Source organism: Podarcis melisellensis (assembly GCF_964234715.1).
Source record: "Podarcis melisellensis genome assembly, chromosome: 2".
In the NCBI taxonomy this organism is placed as follows: Eukaryota; Metazoa; Chordata; class Lepidosauria; order Squamata; family Lacertidae; genus Podarcis; species Podarcis melisellensis.
The window spans coordinates 69,640,575-69,655,870 of NC_138529.1; the positions used below are offsets into that span (position 1 = coordinate 69,640,575).

Consider the following 15,296-nt stretch of genomic DNA (forward strand, 5'->3'; position numbering starts at 1 on the left):
TGGTTCCCCCTTCCAACTCTACAATTCTATGAATCAATGAAACACAATCTATAAATATATATCTGATACTTTTCTAGCTTGCGAGCGACCAGGCAGAAATTACCATTTTAGCTTATAAGGAAGAAGTTCTTTTAACAAAAGTCATTTGATGCACTTTTTGGTCCTCTGTGTGTTGACTTGGAAACAAGTCCCACTGTGTTCACTCAGAATTACATCCATGTAAACAAGCAGAGTATTACAGCCGTAAAACTTGTTTCCCAAAATGCAGGACGGCTGAACTGTGCCACCATCATGCACTTCTGAGCCACAGACATCTTTATCTGTGGTGTTTAGGGCTATGAAGTGCCTGGCTCTTAAGAGATAAGCTACTGAGACACACACTCAGGTCTGTATCCCACTCACCCTCTGTCGTCATTTTAAGTTAATCACGGCTGCACAGTTACATTAATACAATGCTGCTCTCAGGGAAGAAGAAAGTATTCATCACTATGGCAACAAACCAGAGACAGAGAGAGCCTGCGCAGAAACAATTTATGGCGGTAAGCCATTTATAGTCAAAACACAAAACCCTCCTTCCTGGGAGGAAGAGGGAGGCCTTTGGGGGGAAGGGAGGGGACAGTCTGCAGTGCTGGTTGAGGCAGAAAACATCAGGACAAGGCAGGCCCTGTTGGAGACGCCAGAAAACCCTTCGCAGTTTGGCCAGATTCCTTCCTTCCTTCAACTCACAGTGAAGTCAAGAGAAAAGAAGAGCCACAGAGCAGAACTCACAGGATACACTTTACAGTTAATATACCCATGAATGTGCAGTGAGAAATTGAGTCATCGAGAGAATGGCAATGGCATCCTTCCAAAAATGAGAATTGAGTCTTTTCTACTAGAACAGTGTTTCCCAACCTTGGGCCTCCAGCTGTTTTTGAACTACAATTCCCATCATCCCTGACCACTGGTCTTGCTAGCTAGGGATGATGGGAGTTGTAGTCCAAAAACAGCTGGAGGCCCAAGGTTGGGAAAAACTGTACTAGAACACACGCAAGCAAGCAAGCAAGCAAGCAAGCAAGCTACAGTGTGAGAAATACACACAAATCCTTGCAGGAACAGTCAGGTGGAGCCACAACATGGGCACATGGAACGCAACCATTGGGAAAGGCCCTCCATTATTAATTAAATTTGTATATCACCCTTAATCTGAAGATCACAAGGCAGTTCACAACATAAAAATGAAAACACAAATACATAATAAAACAAAAACAAACCAACAACCCCCCCTTCCATAAATACATTTAAGAAGCCATAGAAAGTTAATCAGGCAAAGACGTGCTTAAAGAGAAATGTCTTCACTTGTTACCTACAGAAAGGTAATGAAAGTGCCAGGCTAGCTTCCCCAGGGGGAGTATCCCACGAATGGGAAGCCACTGCAGAAAAGGTCTGTTCTCGTATTGCCTGTTCTCCAGACCTCTTGGGGAGGAGACACACAAATAAGGGCCTCAGATGACGATTCCAGGGTCTGGGTAGGAGGAAGAGGTATTGCGGTCCTGAGCCATTTAAGGCCTTATAGGTCAAAACCAGCACTTTGAACTGGGCCCAGAAACAAATTGGCAGCCAGTGAAGTTGGGCCAGGATTGGTGCAATAGGCTCAAACAATCTTATACTGGTGAGCAACCTGGTTTCTGAATTCTGCACCAGCTAAAGTTTCTGAACCACCTTTAGAGGCAGCCCCATAGAGGTTAGATGGCAGCATAGATGGCAGCAATTAGGCTACCCCTTTCCAAATAGGGGCACAGCTGGGCCACCAGCTGAAGCTGATGGAAGGCACCCCAAGCCACCAAGGCCACCTGAACCTCTAGAGACAGCAAAAGTTCCAGAAGTATCGCCAAGCTGCATACCTGTTACTATATACCTGCTCCATTAATCCTCAAGCATCCAGCTGGCCTTTCCTGAAGTTGTTGGCCAGCTTTTCAGGTAACAACCACCACACCTGGCTTCTGCCATTCTTTCCCTTGCTAATCCTTCTAAGTTTAAGAGGGGATGGCACACAAGAAGATTTAAACCATGGTCTTAATTAGCAAGGCAAAAGGCCCATTTAAATCATCAGTTTAGACCAAGTTTCCCTTTGATATTTCTTTGCATATTTCCTAAACAGGACGTGAGGGACCTGGTGCCCTCCAGATGATATTGGACTCCTACTCTCAACAGCCCAGTCATCACAGCCAGTGATTATGGGAACTGGAGTCCAGCAACACCTGAAGGGCCCCTGTCCTAAACAGTGCTGCAAATCTGACCCAAGATCACATGTTAATTTACAACCTTATTGTTTACATTTAAAAAACTAATTTAATTATTTAATACTTTAACCCGCCCCCCCCCAAAAAAAATATCTCTGTGGTATACTATGCCCAAAGCAGGCTCACAACTCCATCAGAAAAGCCTGCCTAATTTCTTTCTATCATGTTTCTACCTTAGAAGCAGTGGCATAGCGTGGGTTGTCAGCACCTGGGGCAAGGCAAGTAATTTGCGCCCCCTAACCCCTAACCTGCCGCCGCTGCCAGCTTCTTCTTGCTGCTGCCTGGGCTGGTCTGGTGTGGTTCTCTCCCGTGCTCAGCGCTGCGCTGGGCGGCCGCTGCACTGTCCCTCCAGATAGTCCCTCGCTCTCTCTCCGCACCACACGCCTGGCACCCACCCCCTCCACAGTGGGCGGCAACCCGGCGGCTCAGATCAGATTCGCACAGCCAGCACTGCAGTGAGAGAAAGTGAGTGAGCCAGGTAGGGGCAGAGAGCTGCGAGTGCGAGCACCCCCCCCCAGATGTTGCGCCCGGTGCAGCCGGCCCCCCCTGCACCCCCACGCTATGCCACTGCTTAGAAGGGAGGTTGGTCACCAGAGGACAAGGCCATTTCTGTGGAGAAGGCCAGGCTGATCAAATGACATTCATTTCCTCTGCAAATCTTGTGTATTTTTGTCCTGATCTTTCCAGCAGAAAGCCACAAAGTGAAGGGGAGCCAAGCTGAGGGATTACACAGCTAGCTAACAACGGCAAGATGATTCAGCATTGAACGCCTGGCAAGGACACAGGCTCTGCCTGTGGAGCTGGGGTACAGTATTTTCACAGCAGCGGCATGAAAGCAACAGGCAGAACAATCGAGACAACTTCTACAAGCTATCAATTATAGCAGCTCCTGGACAGGCACACAAGGATCCACATCCCATCATAGAAAATAATCACTGTGAATAAGAGAAATCAAGAATAGGGGAAGCAGGAGGTCTCCATAGCTCCAGGGAAGCTGCTGCAGCCATGTCCTGTCATGGTTCTTCTGTGACAAGGTACTCAAACCTAGAAACGGGGATGGCGCATCACTGCCAGGCACTGTCGTTATGACCACCCGTTCTGAAAACCTGCCACCCATTCACTCAGCGATTATTAGGGGCGACTTCTTGTGGGATAACCCTGCGCATTTCAAGGATGCTTCCGTCCTCCAGCCTTGTCACACCGTTCAGCACCAAACTGCACAGGAAGCCCTCAGGCTGCTGAGAAACAGTGGGGGGAATCCTTCTTCCATACTTGTATTTATTTTAAAAAATTACAAAGGGCTTAAAGAATCCCTAAGCAGTGCACATAATAAGTTCTATAGGCTAAAACAAAATTATATTTATTATTAAGGATAGTAAGGAGCCATCAGAAGAATTTAAGGACTGCCCCCCCCTTCCCCAAGTATATCAGAGGAATGTCCTCCATTCTAATCGGGCAAATTAATTATTGGACTGACCAGCAATGGTCCATTTGTGCAGATTATATCAGCTGATGGGGAAAGCAACATACAGTTATTGTAAAATGGAACTACAGTGGTACCTCGGGTTACATACGCTTCAGGTTACATACGCTTCAGGTTACATACGCTTCAGGTTACATACTCCGTTAACCCAGAAATAGTACCTCGGATTAAGAACTTTGCTTCAGGATGAGAACAGAAATCGTGCTCCAACGGCGCTGTGGCAGCAGGAGGCCCCATTAGCTAAAGTGGTGCTTCAGGTTAAGAAAAGCTTCAGGTTAAGAACAGACCTCCGGAACAAATTAAGTACGTAACTGTACGTAGATGCACACAATGTCTCAATGGCTGTTTCTATTAGGGAAAATTAGTTTTGTAAGGAAGTGATTTGGAGTGTAGAAGCAGATTGATCTCCCCTCCCCCCACAAAAGCCTCAGGGTTCCAGATGTCTGTTTACCCTTCCAAACCTGACTTCTACAGGAGGAAAGAGGAAGAGGCTTGAGGAAAGGTGCAAAAGAATTAAGTAGAAGAAGGGTTAAACACATTTTCTCCAAGGTGTCTCTTCCCTAAATCTCTCCTCTTGAAGCCATTTTCCCCCTAATACAAGTAAGTGGCTGAAGTATGTGTCACACACAGATTTACATGTAATGTGTAGTACCACCTTTTATGCCTGCCAAATCTTGCTGTCTTATTAGCTACAGTGGAGATTTACTTATAAAAGAAGCACAATATACAAGATTTTAGAATGTGTTTACGGCTTGCATGGTGCAAAAGTTAAGGCAGAATCCTAATTTTACGCTTTCTGAGGCATGTGTGCATTTGTAAGAGTTAACTCTTCTTTCTGAAACCAAATATTATTTTTTCAGACCATATATACACACACACACATTACAAAAAATGGACGCTATTCCATTATCGCTATTCATTGAGTACAAATAACTTTATCCACCCATGTTAAATAATCTTCTGCAATCACAGATGTGGTGCTTTGCTCAGCACATTGTAATGACTCTGGATGTTTGTACTGCTGGGCAGCATGCTGTCAGAGTTGGCCCTTCTCAGCAGGATCACTGGTGCACTACACAGCAAGTATTCCGCATGCACAGCAGTGCAATGACCTGACATTCTTTTCCTGTAACCACCTTCTCTCAAATGTTCTCAAACTTTCATCTTCCAACACCACTTAAATGCTGACTGCCCCCCCCCCCTTTCCGCTGTCTTGGAAACACCAGCCATTATGGACTTAGCAAAACAGAGTAAAAGCATTAAACTTTTTTAAAGAAAGCAGAATCATAACCACTACGCTAGAGGCATCTGACAGACACGCTGGTGTCCTATCCACTGACACTATGCATTACCCCCTAGTTAAGATTGCTTTATTGGATTATTACAAACAGGCATCTTTTAAGCAAATTACAACCATGCTAAATCAGGGAATTTGCAGTGATGAAATCCACCAAGATCTGCACTGCGTGAAGTGATTAGGAATTTCAGATATGGCATTTCCAAAGAAGAAGAAAAACCACGGACAAGATGCATGCTAGCACCAACTGGGAAATGTTGAGAGCAACCACAGCACCTTTACTATATGATGTTTTACCCAGAACACCACTTACAGAGAATGATCACCACAAGGTTTCCTACAGAACAAGGGGTTCCTTTGACATTAGTCCTTAAAGCTTCAATTTGAAGACTGAAGAATAGAGGGCTGTTGGTCCAACAGCTTGAATTAATAGGAAGAAAGCAGGAAAAGATCCTAATGACTGTGACCCCTGCAGCATAAGTCAGTATCTTACAAATGCAGGTTGAATGAGAAGAAAAGCATTCCAGATTTGTTTTGATCCAGAGCAGTCCAATTCAGGGATCTTCAGTTTTCTCATGCACCTTCAGTGTTGTCATGTGCCTTAGGTGCCTACAGATGAAGGGTGCTTGTGCACAAACCATTATATATTGACAATCCATTCCAGTAAATATAATGGATTTGAGTGCCTTCAGCATCCTTTTTGTTCATTCCTTATCATGCCAGAAAAGGCACTCAAGCAATGTACCAGTGCTGCAAAGCAGAGGATGCTTTGATGATGGGCACTTTGAACTTGCTGAGTTTTCTGTGAAAATTCAAATGCAGAAGCCTCAGAGGTTTTGAAACATGCAAGCACGTTACATATACAAGTTGGTCTGCCTGGCAAGGAGAGAACTGCTGGCAAGTTAATATGGAGCATAGGTTCTCTTAAGAAGCACTACCTTGCGCGTGGTGAGCCAGTCAGTGCTCCCACTTTAAAACATTAGCAAGGCCCTCTGTATTGAAGCTACCATTAGAGTGATCAGACTAGAATTATGCACTGACAATGCCAAATTCTGCAACCATAAAATCCAAACAGAAGGTTAACAGGGACTATGGGAATAATCACAGAATTAATTAGCATTATTTATCCAGGCTACAAATCTTCTTCTTCTTTGGCGATCATTCGTAGCCGAGTAAAATTGTCTTCCAGGAACACAGTCTTAACAGTGAGTCCGTAAGTGACTGTGGAGGCCAATGCTAGATTCACACGTCCTTCCACAGCGGGGACATAGGTTTCCGGGTGGGAGTTGATCATGGTATTGGTTTGCCAAACATGCCTTCCTCTTAGCACCTTTCTCCCTTTCCTCCCGAGTTTGAGCATCTTCAAAGCCCACGACACCTTCGGTAAAGACTGTTCTCCAATTTGAGCCCTCGCAAACCAGTGTTTCCCAGTCGTCCGTGTTTATACTACCTTTTAAAGATTTGCCTTGAGAGAGTCTTTAAACCTCTTTTGTTGACTAATGGAGCACATGAGGGTCTATGCAATGCAGTAGAAGGGAAGGGGGCACATGCACAAAGTGAGGCAGTTCTACATGATGAAAAGTGGGACACTTATCAGAAACCATCTTAAGGTTTGATATCCACCTGGGGTATGTGTGTGTTCCTGGCTGGATCCTGAATCCCTTGATTCTGAGCATGGCCAAACATTTTGTGATCCCTTTTGTACAGATGATGAAGAATAGGAACGGATCTGAACACCCTGGCCACAACAGGCTTGTGCTGTATTTTAATGTATTATACTCCTATTGCATTGTATTTTCAACTTGTTATTTTTATCCTGTGAACCAAGATTTCTGTATAAGGTGGCATATAAATCTAATCAGTTTAAATAAACTTATGGAATAATCATTACTGAGATAGCTTAAAGCAGGCATCCCCAAACTCAGCCCTCCAGATGTTTTGGGAATACAATTCCCATCATCCCTAGCTAACAGGACCAGTGGCCAGGGATGATGGGAATTGTAGTCCCAAAACATCTGGAGGGCTGAGTTGGGGTGCCTGGCTTAAAGCCTGAAATATGTCAATTATGACAAAGGGCCACATTCTCTGCTGCAGAGTAAGCGCTTACCCATGAAAGCTCATGCCACAATAAACCTGCTTTCAAGACACCATGTGTCTCTGTCAGCAAGGAGATCAATGAAGCCTTATTGACTAACTACTAGGTTTTAATTTGGTGGGTGTGTGGCTGGAGGGGGATGGTGCGGGTTCTTCACACCCAACTCTGCCAATATGACTCTGGTCAGAAAATTCACTGGGCTGGGCTCATTCTGCAACCCCTTTAAACCAAAGATCTGATTGTATCACACACATTAATTCATCTGTTATATGAGTGCTGGAGATTACACATATTGCAAAAACAGGAAGCAACAGCCACAGGCAGGGTGAGAATTGCATAAGTTCTTCAGCTAGGGTACATGATCATGCGTACAGTCTCTCTCAATTTCAAGCTAACACAAGCCCTTTCCCCTCCCCTCCCCTTCAATTCGGGACTACATTCCAGTGAGAATTCTCATCCTGGTTAGCTCAGAAGCAAAGAAGAGATGACAAATAACACTTTGCAAATGGCTTAGAGATGAGAAAGGCTTCCTAACTAATGTTAAGAAGCACAAATCTCTGCTCTATTAAAGTGTCAAGAAGACAATTTCCATGTAAACACAGCTTCCCAAAGCTCTGCAAATCACAAACATAAATATGCAAAGCTTAAAAGTCTTGTATATTATTATGAAGCATGCCGTGATGGGTCATAGGGGGTTGTTTGTATGCTCAAACTGAATAGCGCTTTGAATCAAAAGTATTTATTTGCTAGTTTGGATTCAACAGAGGATCCTTGTGGACCTCAGCAACTGTAGCTTTCCAAGGACGGCCTCTGCCCATATGAACTGACCCAAACCCTACAATCATCATCACCTGAGGCCCTTCTTTGTGTACCTTGGCGGGTGGCAACACAAGAAAGGGCCTTTTTTGTAGTGGCTCCCTGTTTGTGAAATGCTCTCCCTAGGAAGGCCCCAGGTGAAAAAATTCCTCTTCAGCCAGGCCTTGGCTATTAAACAATCTATCACCTTCTAAATGTGTGTGTGCGGGTTGTTATTATTATGTTATGCAATTTGTTTTTCTTGTGTAAACCATCTTCTGATCTTTGGATGAAGGGTGACATATAAATTTAAAAAATAACAGTTTAACAGCAACAACAACAACAACAACAACAACAGCCATCCATCTTCTGCTGCCCTCAGCAAGATACACGGTCACATTAAGGAAGAGGAAACCACGCTATCCTTTGGATAGGGACCTGCCCTCCTTGTTTTGATTCTGAAGCTTTGTAAGACACAATGTATACTAATTGGGTATGTTGTTACTAATTACCATAGTGTTTAAAAAATATTATTACTAATATTTATATCTATTTAAAGAAAGAATTGCACAAGTTCCTGCCCAAAAGCTCAAGATGAGAGCAAAGGTGACAAAAGAGATCATAAGATAGAATAGGAAAACAGGGCTATCTTTTTACATTTACAGGCATACTGAAGGGCAGCTCATTCTTCCTTCTCCCACCAAAGCTGCCCAGCATATGAAATTATGCCCCCCAAAATAAATTAAGGTCTAACCTAGTTCTGACAGGTTGGTTCCCCCCCCCCCCGAAAAAAGTGCTCAAAAGGGACGCCAAACAGCTGCAAAATTCTGCAGCACAGCAACCTGCAAGTGGCAAACCAGGAATTATAAACTCTAGGAGAGATTCACCCAGTGAGCCTCATCAATGGAAGCCCCATTTCAAGGACTTCCACTTGTGGAATGCAGCTTCCCCACCTCCCCCTGAAACTGGCTCTGGGGGCATTGAGAGAACCCCCAAAACAGTTTGTGGGTGTTGGAGGATGGGGATAATTCCATCAGGGTAAGTGGAATGCTTTCGCAGACAGAACCTTCATCACAGCACGATGTTGAATTCCAGGCCTTCTGCTATGCCACACCTTATTTGTCCTGTCTATTTAGTAAGTAAGATCTATCAGCTGACATCTTCAAACATGCCCACTTCCGGTGTTCCTTGCATTGCCAAATCTCACTGAAAATTGCCAAGTATCAGGCAGCTGACTGCCCAATTATTTTTAGGTTCTTCAGAAATCTCAGCTAGTGCAAGCAATGTCTCTAAGCTCTAAGCTCAGTAGAATCCAGAATGAAGCAAGCGAGTTGCCGGGGGCGGCGGGAAGAGAAACACCCTTTGAACAACAACAAGTAAGCCTCATGGCAACTAGTGAGGTCTACACTAATGAGCTTACAAGCTTCTGTTAACAGACAAACCCTCTGCTTTCTCTCAGTTTCCAGTACATGCAATTACAAATCACAGAGCCAGGCAAAGGAGAGGGGTATGTGTGCGTTATCACTTCACACATGCGCATGGACACTTCTCCCCAAGTGGTTACCTGGAGAGCAAGGGCACGATGTAGGCTCCCTTCTCAATGGGCTTTCACAACAAGACATGCATGTACATTTTCTTAGAGTTGTGCTTCTCTCTTCCAGCCCTACTCTCACTGAGTAACCAGGGGACTTGCCAGAAGTCACATCAATGTAGACAATGTGGTCCAGGGCCAGTCCAAGGTCAGAGTCTGAGCAGACAGGGTGCATGACAAGAGGCAGGTTCAGAGCAGTCCATGGTCTGGCTTAGCATAGGCCTGACATGCAGATACTTAGTGAGGGAACACTTTCACATGATTTTATCCCTGTGCCGATAAAACCTTCACCTGCTAATTTCCCTAATCTTATGCTGTTACTAAGGGCACAAATGGAGAATGTGTGAAAAATTGGTAACCCAAAAATATGTGCAGTAAACAGCCCTATTCCTCCAAATCTTCCCAAAACAAAGCTAAGAAAAACCCCAAGTTACCTAAACTCTTGGTGAGTTTTAAATTTCCCCCTTTTATTATTTTATAGATATTGTTACATTTAATGAGCAATCTTAATCACTAATAGGCAAAAATAGATAAAAGCATTTATGTAGGGAACAGTGGGTCACCTGTGATATAATGGGTTTTAAAATAGCTCTACCTTACTGTAATATTCTGCTTATGTTGGTATGCTCCGCCTTGAGGAATCTCCACCGAAAGGCAGGTTATACTTTTGTGGATAAAACAGACAAAAATAAAACAAACTATGACTCTCCTGACCTGTGAACAACTTGCATACAAACCTTTACATATGCAATCAATTACTATTTCCAAGCAACTATAAACAGCTGTTGGGAGAGCTGGGAAATCCAATTTTGAAGGACCAAACTACACAATCCATAAGAGATTTTGGATTCTTAGTAATGACTTTGTGCTGCTTACCTTGAAAAGGTCCACCATATGAGAGCTTTTGCAGAATGCAAGAGCAAGAATAGGCGCACTTTCTAAAGCATTATGTTACCATGACTTTGCTAACTCAGGAAGCAAACTGGAAAGAGAATTGTCATAAATTGGCACACTTCCTGGATTTGCCCACACATTCAAACCGTCTGAGCAGCATGTGCAGAAAGAGCTCAAAAAATATTTCAGTGCTTTGATGAAGCTGACCAAACCATTACACTTCTGGATCCACTTCCTCCAAATGTACCAAGGCAGACAGAATAATTTGGTCAGGATATTAAGAGCAGCAGTGAAGCCACTCACCATCACAATAAAACTCTCCCAGGAAACTGTTATACTTGCAGAGCTCAGAGGCATAAAACAGACTGTAGCTCAGATCACGCAATACGCAAAATAATGCTTTTTGACACTGTACGGCCAAATGCAACACTTCTGGCCTGCACACAACCTGAATGCATTTACTGTGGAAAGGTTGATGGAGGGGGAGGAAAGCCAAATGTCAACTTTCTCTGACTTGTATAGTGGTATGAAAGAGAAACCTGGACAACTAAAATAAGCTGCATGGGAACTTTCATAATTAGTCAGATCATCAGCCTTCCATTCTTGAGAAATCTTACAGAGATGTAAGGGGGGATGGCAGCCCCCCAACTTCCCTTTCCTTGGCAGAAGAGCTAGAGGTTTGTGATCTGCAAGCTGCCCTTTTGCTTGATTTCTCCCTGCACGTAGCTGCTGTAACTGCAGATACTGTCAGGCAGCTGATGCTACACTCAATTACTGCACAGCACACAACAGAATAATGGAACGGTTACACTCCCCCTCCTCTTCCCACTGTTTAATTTATTAAAATATCCTGAAAAGAGAATGGTGAGTTTGTTTGTTTGTTGTTTCTGATCACAGCTTTTATTTGCATCGTTTGAACAATTTTGACCAAGACATTTCATACTCCTTTTACATCTCTTTTCCTTCAAAAATGTCAGGTCTCTGCTGCTGAAGATGAGAAACGTTGGGTGAATCAGGATGTTGCAGTTAACTATCAAACCCATCGTGCAATCTGCTTAAGCCACTCATTCAACACTGCTAATGGCACCCTATCTCCACTGAGGAGTGCTTTGAAAAAATAAATTTGAAAGCAATTCAACCGTACACTGACACATCTGAATAATTAAGACACGCCAAACAAAATGAAAACTAGGAAATCAGTGCTTCCCACTTGTCTTTTGGAAAGCAGAAAGAAAAAAAAATGCCAAACATTCTTAAATCCTATGAAGTGGAACCCTGGATGGTGTATCTTTAAAAAAAAATGTACCAGTTAGATTCTGATGGTGTTTTGGCTGTGAATCTCTCCTCATTCTGCCCAAGGGAACTAGACAGAATGTTAAAGCATCTTGATGACTGTATTTCTATCAATTAAGGGTTGTATGGTCCTCCATTTTTTATGACAGTCTTGGAAGAGGAAGCTGGGAGACATGAAAGAGTATAGGAAATATGGGAGGAATTCAACATAGCCCTAAGGAGATCATTCCATCAGCAGAAGCATTTCTTGCTTGCCTGGTGGAACCATCTCTCATCTCCTCCGTTAGCTCTGTTCTGGGAGTTCTCCTGACCTACCTTCCCAGAATCATTGGGGGGGCCAGGGGGGAAACCCTGCTGTGCAAATGGAACACATTGGGTGGGCTTCTGCCAAGAGGACTAGTTAGCTGAATCTGGTCCATCATGCTTTATACACACCAATGAATCTTCATTTCACTTCAAAATCAGAATGAGAGGAGAAAGACGACTTTGGGGAGATGTACCACAGGCACAATGACACTCTGAAAAAGACAACTCTGTCAAAAAAGGGGGTGAGAAAATTGGATTTTGAAGGCAGAAAAATGCACTTTTCTTCAATCTCATGAATATTTCATCTACATATGAATTGAAAGTTTTTATGTTATTTGTCTGGTTTTCCACCCTTAGAACATGGCCAGTCTTCAGGAATGATGGGATTTGGAACATCTGGAGGGCCACAAGTTCCCCATCCGTTGTTTTAAATAATAAAATTAGCTTTCATGGTTTTGGTTTCACCCTGCATTAATGAAAGCTCTTTTGCAGAAGCACTCACAGTTATCAGGACAGAACGGCAAAACTGAAAAGCACTTGGGTTTTTCATTTGGAGGGTGGGTTAGGAACAGAGAGGAAAAGAACTCCAGGACTCTAAGAGTAACAAATATCTTTTAGTCTTAGGCATGCTTCTGGGCAAGAAACTTTCCAATCAATCAAGTGAAACATTTGAGAACTGCAGCTGAAGAGGTACTTAAAGGTTTATTATTGCTAGTATACCACACTACCGAAATTGGCTCCTGATTGCACCTCAATGTAATGCCGATCTGATTTCTAACTATTCAAACTGTGATGGAAGTCGTGGTGGTCTTTTATAAGAAGCTGCACGAACGGAGGTAACAAAATGAGGTCACTTCCAACTGGCAAGAAACCAAATGGCTAAGAGTGTAAGAAACAAAATGAGATTGAATTTATAAAGAGGCCCCTAAATCAAAGCTTTGGCTGATCAAATTGTGAAGAGCTGCAAAGAAGTCTCACTTCTGAAAGAGCAAATTCAGATGTTATGCCCAAGTTAAATGTGCAGAAGTCACAACGAAAGAAGGGTCAGGAAAGCTCTGTAACTTCAGTCTACCAGCCCAGCCCAGCCCGCTCCATTATGTAGCATGGCAGAGACAATGCAGGCCAAGCTTACAGGATTCTTGTAAGGATGAGTGAAATGATATATGTAAATAGTCTAGAGCACATGGAACAAGCCTAGACCTTGTGATGCACCGACCTGAACACAGCCCACCAGCTATGTGCTGAGGCCGCCAGATGCTTTGCTTCCCCTGGGGTGCCAGTAATTTAGATCAGCCCCTTCATCTCTGAAGGACCGCTTCTTACAAGATGCTCTGCATTCAAATACAGACGCCCAATTACAAAACACAAGCAGACATCATCAATTAAAATGGGTGATCGTGCATACAGTTGCCAATTTCCCTTTAAAAATCCATAAACATTAACAACCAATCCCCCCCCCCCCATTGCCACTCACACGCATATTGAATGGGGGAGAACAAACAGGAACAAAGCACTGGCTTGTACATGTATGGACCCTACATAGCCAATACTTGTGCTTTACATTCTGACATCTGTTTCTAAGCTGGGGAACTGGGGTGGGGGGTGGGGACATCGTGCAGCAAATATTATTAAAGTATAAAGGTAAAGGTAAAGGGACCCCTGACCGTTAGGTCCAGTCGTGACCGACTCTGGGGCTGTGGCACTCATCTCACTTTATTGGCCAAGGGAGCCGGCGTACAGCTTCCGGGTCATGTGGCCAGCATGACTAAGCCACTTCTGGCAAACCAGAACAGTGCACGGAATCGCTGTTTACCTTCCCGCCAGAGCGGTACCTATTTATTTACCTGCACTATGACATGCTTTCGAACTGCTAGCTTGGCAGGAGCAGGGACTGAGCAACGGGAGCTCACCCCGTCACAGGGATTCGAACCGCAACCTCCTGATCAGCAAGCCCTAGGCTCTGTGGTTTAACCCACAGCCCCACCCGCGTCCCTTCTATTAAAGTATACCAAACTTTTAAAATCATGGAGATAGTGAGGTCCATGGGTCCAAGCATTTCTCCCAATAGAAAGGTCTGCTCATGACATCAAATAGATTTCTTTCTAGCTTTCGAACACCTTTTCTATGAACCTACCTATGAAGGTACTGTCTGCTAGTGTCAAAAGACGAAATACAGGACTAGGCAGATCGTATTCTACTTTTGATATTCTGGACACTGTAACATCAGGAACTGGCACTTATGGGAACCAGCCAATGCCCACACGCCCAACAACGGCCCAGTGCCAAATCCCAGAGCCCTTTGGGATGTACTGATAGATCTCTGGATGATTCGCAGTCAATGAGCAAGGCTTTCTGAATCCCATTCAAACAGCTGAGCAGCAGCAGCAACAACAACAACAGGTTATCTTCCTCCTGTCCTCAACTATACTACCAAAATGAAGAGCGCTTGGGGCAATAACCAGGAGTGGATTTCTGTGAGGAAGGACTGCAAGTTCTATTCAGTCCTGCTACTCAAATTTACCCTGAAACCTCTAGACCCCAAATTCTTTAATTATAAGTGTATGACTTATGTTCCTGGCTCTGGTTGGCGGCTCTCAGGTTTCTGATCCAAAACAAAGGAGATCCAACAAGACTGAAAACCGCCTATTCTTGGACCAGAACAAAGAGGAAGGAAACCGAACCCCGTAAGTCTTGGTCCCATCAGCAATGGTGCAGAATGCACCCACACATAGAAGGCAGGCAAACAGGAACCGGCCATGAGATGGGTTACTTAGGGCAAAGAGCCCTCTGAGGGCATTTTGTCCAAGGGCCCCTGATACCCTGGAGTTGGCACCGATTCATAGGATAGAATCATAGAAGCAACTTATTTGTTGACAAGTGTGTAGCAGGAGCTCTATGCTCACGGCCCTTCTTCCTCTGTGAGGAACTTAGCCCAGCTGGGTGGCTGTTGGCCAGAGTAAGTTCATCCAAGTTCTTTTGGAAGAGGATATGAAGACAACGAATCCTTCCTACTCCTATTTTAAAACGAACAGATAAGTGACTGTGGAAATGCCTACACAAAACATTCTCACCAGCAATTTCAAGGGCAGCATTTGACTGTTAAGCAGCTAAACAGGGAACACGAAACATTATTCACAGGCAGAACAACAGGAACTGAGGGGGTGGCAACTGCGGGTCTCCTATTAAAAGACTAAGTCTTGGCTCACAAACATCTTGGGGAAGCTGTGGCCAGAGTACCCCCAAAGCAGGGTTTTAAGCAA

General features: G+C 44.1%; 1 protein-coding gene across 2 annotated transcripts in view; it reads right to left on the reverse strand.

The window, feature by feature from the left end:
- The window catches only part of GNAI2 (G protein subunit alpha i2), a 132,545-nt gene that overhangs the window by 15,991 nt on the left and 101,258 nt on the right, over nt 1-15,296 (reverse strand). The window lies entirely within an intron of this gene.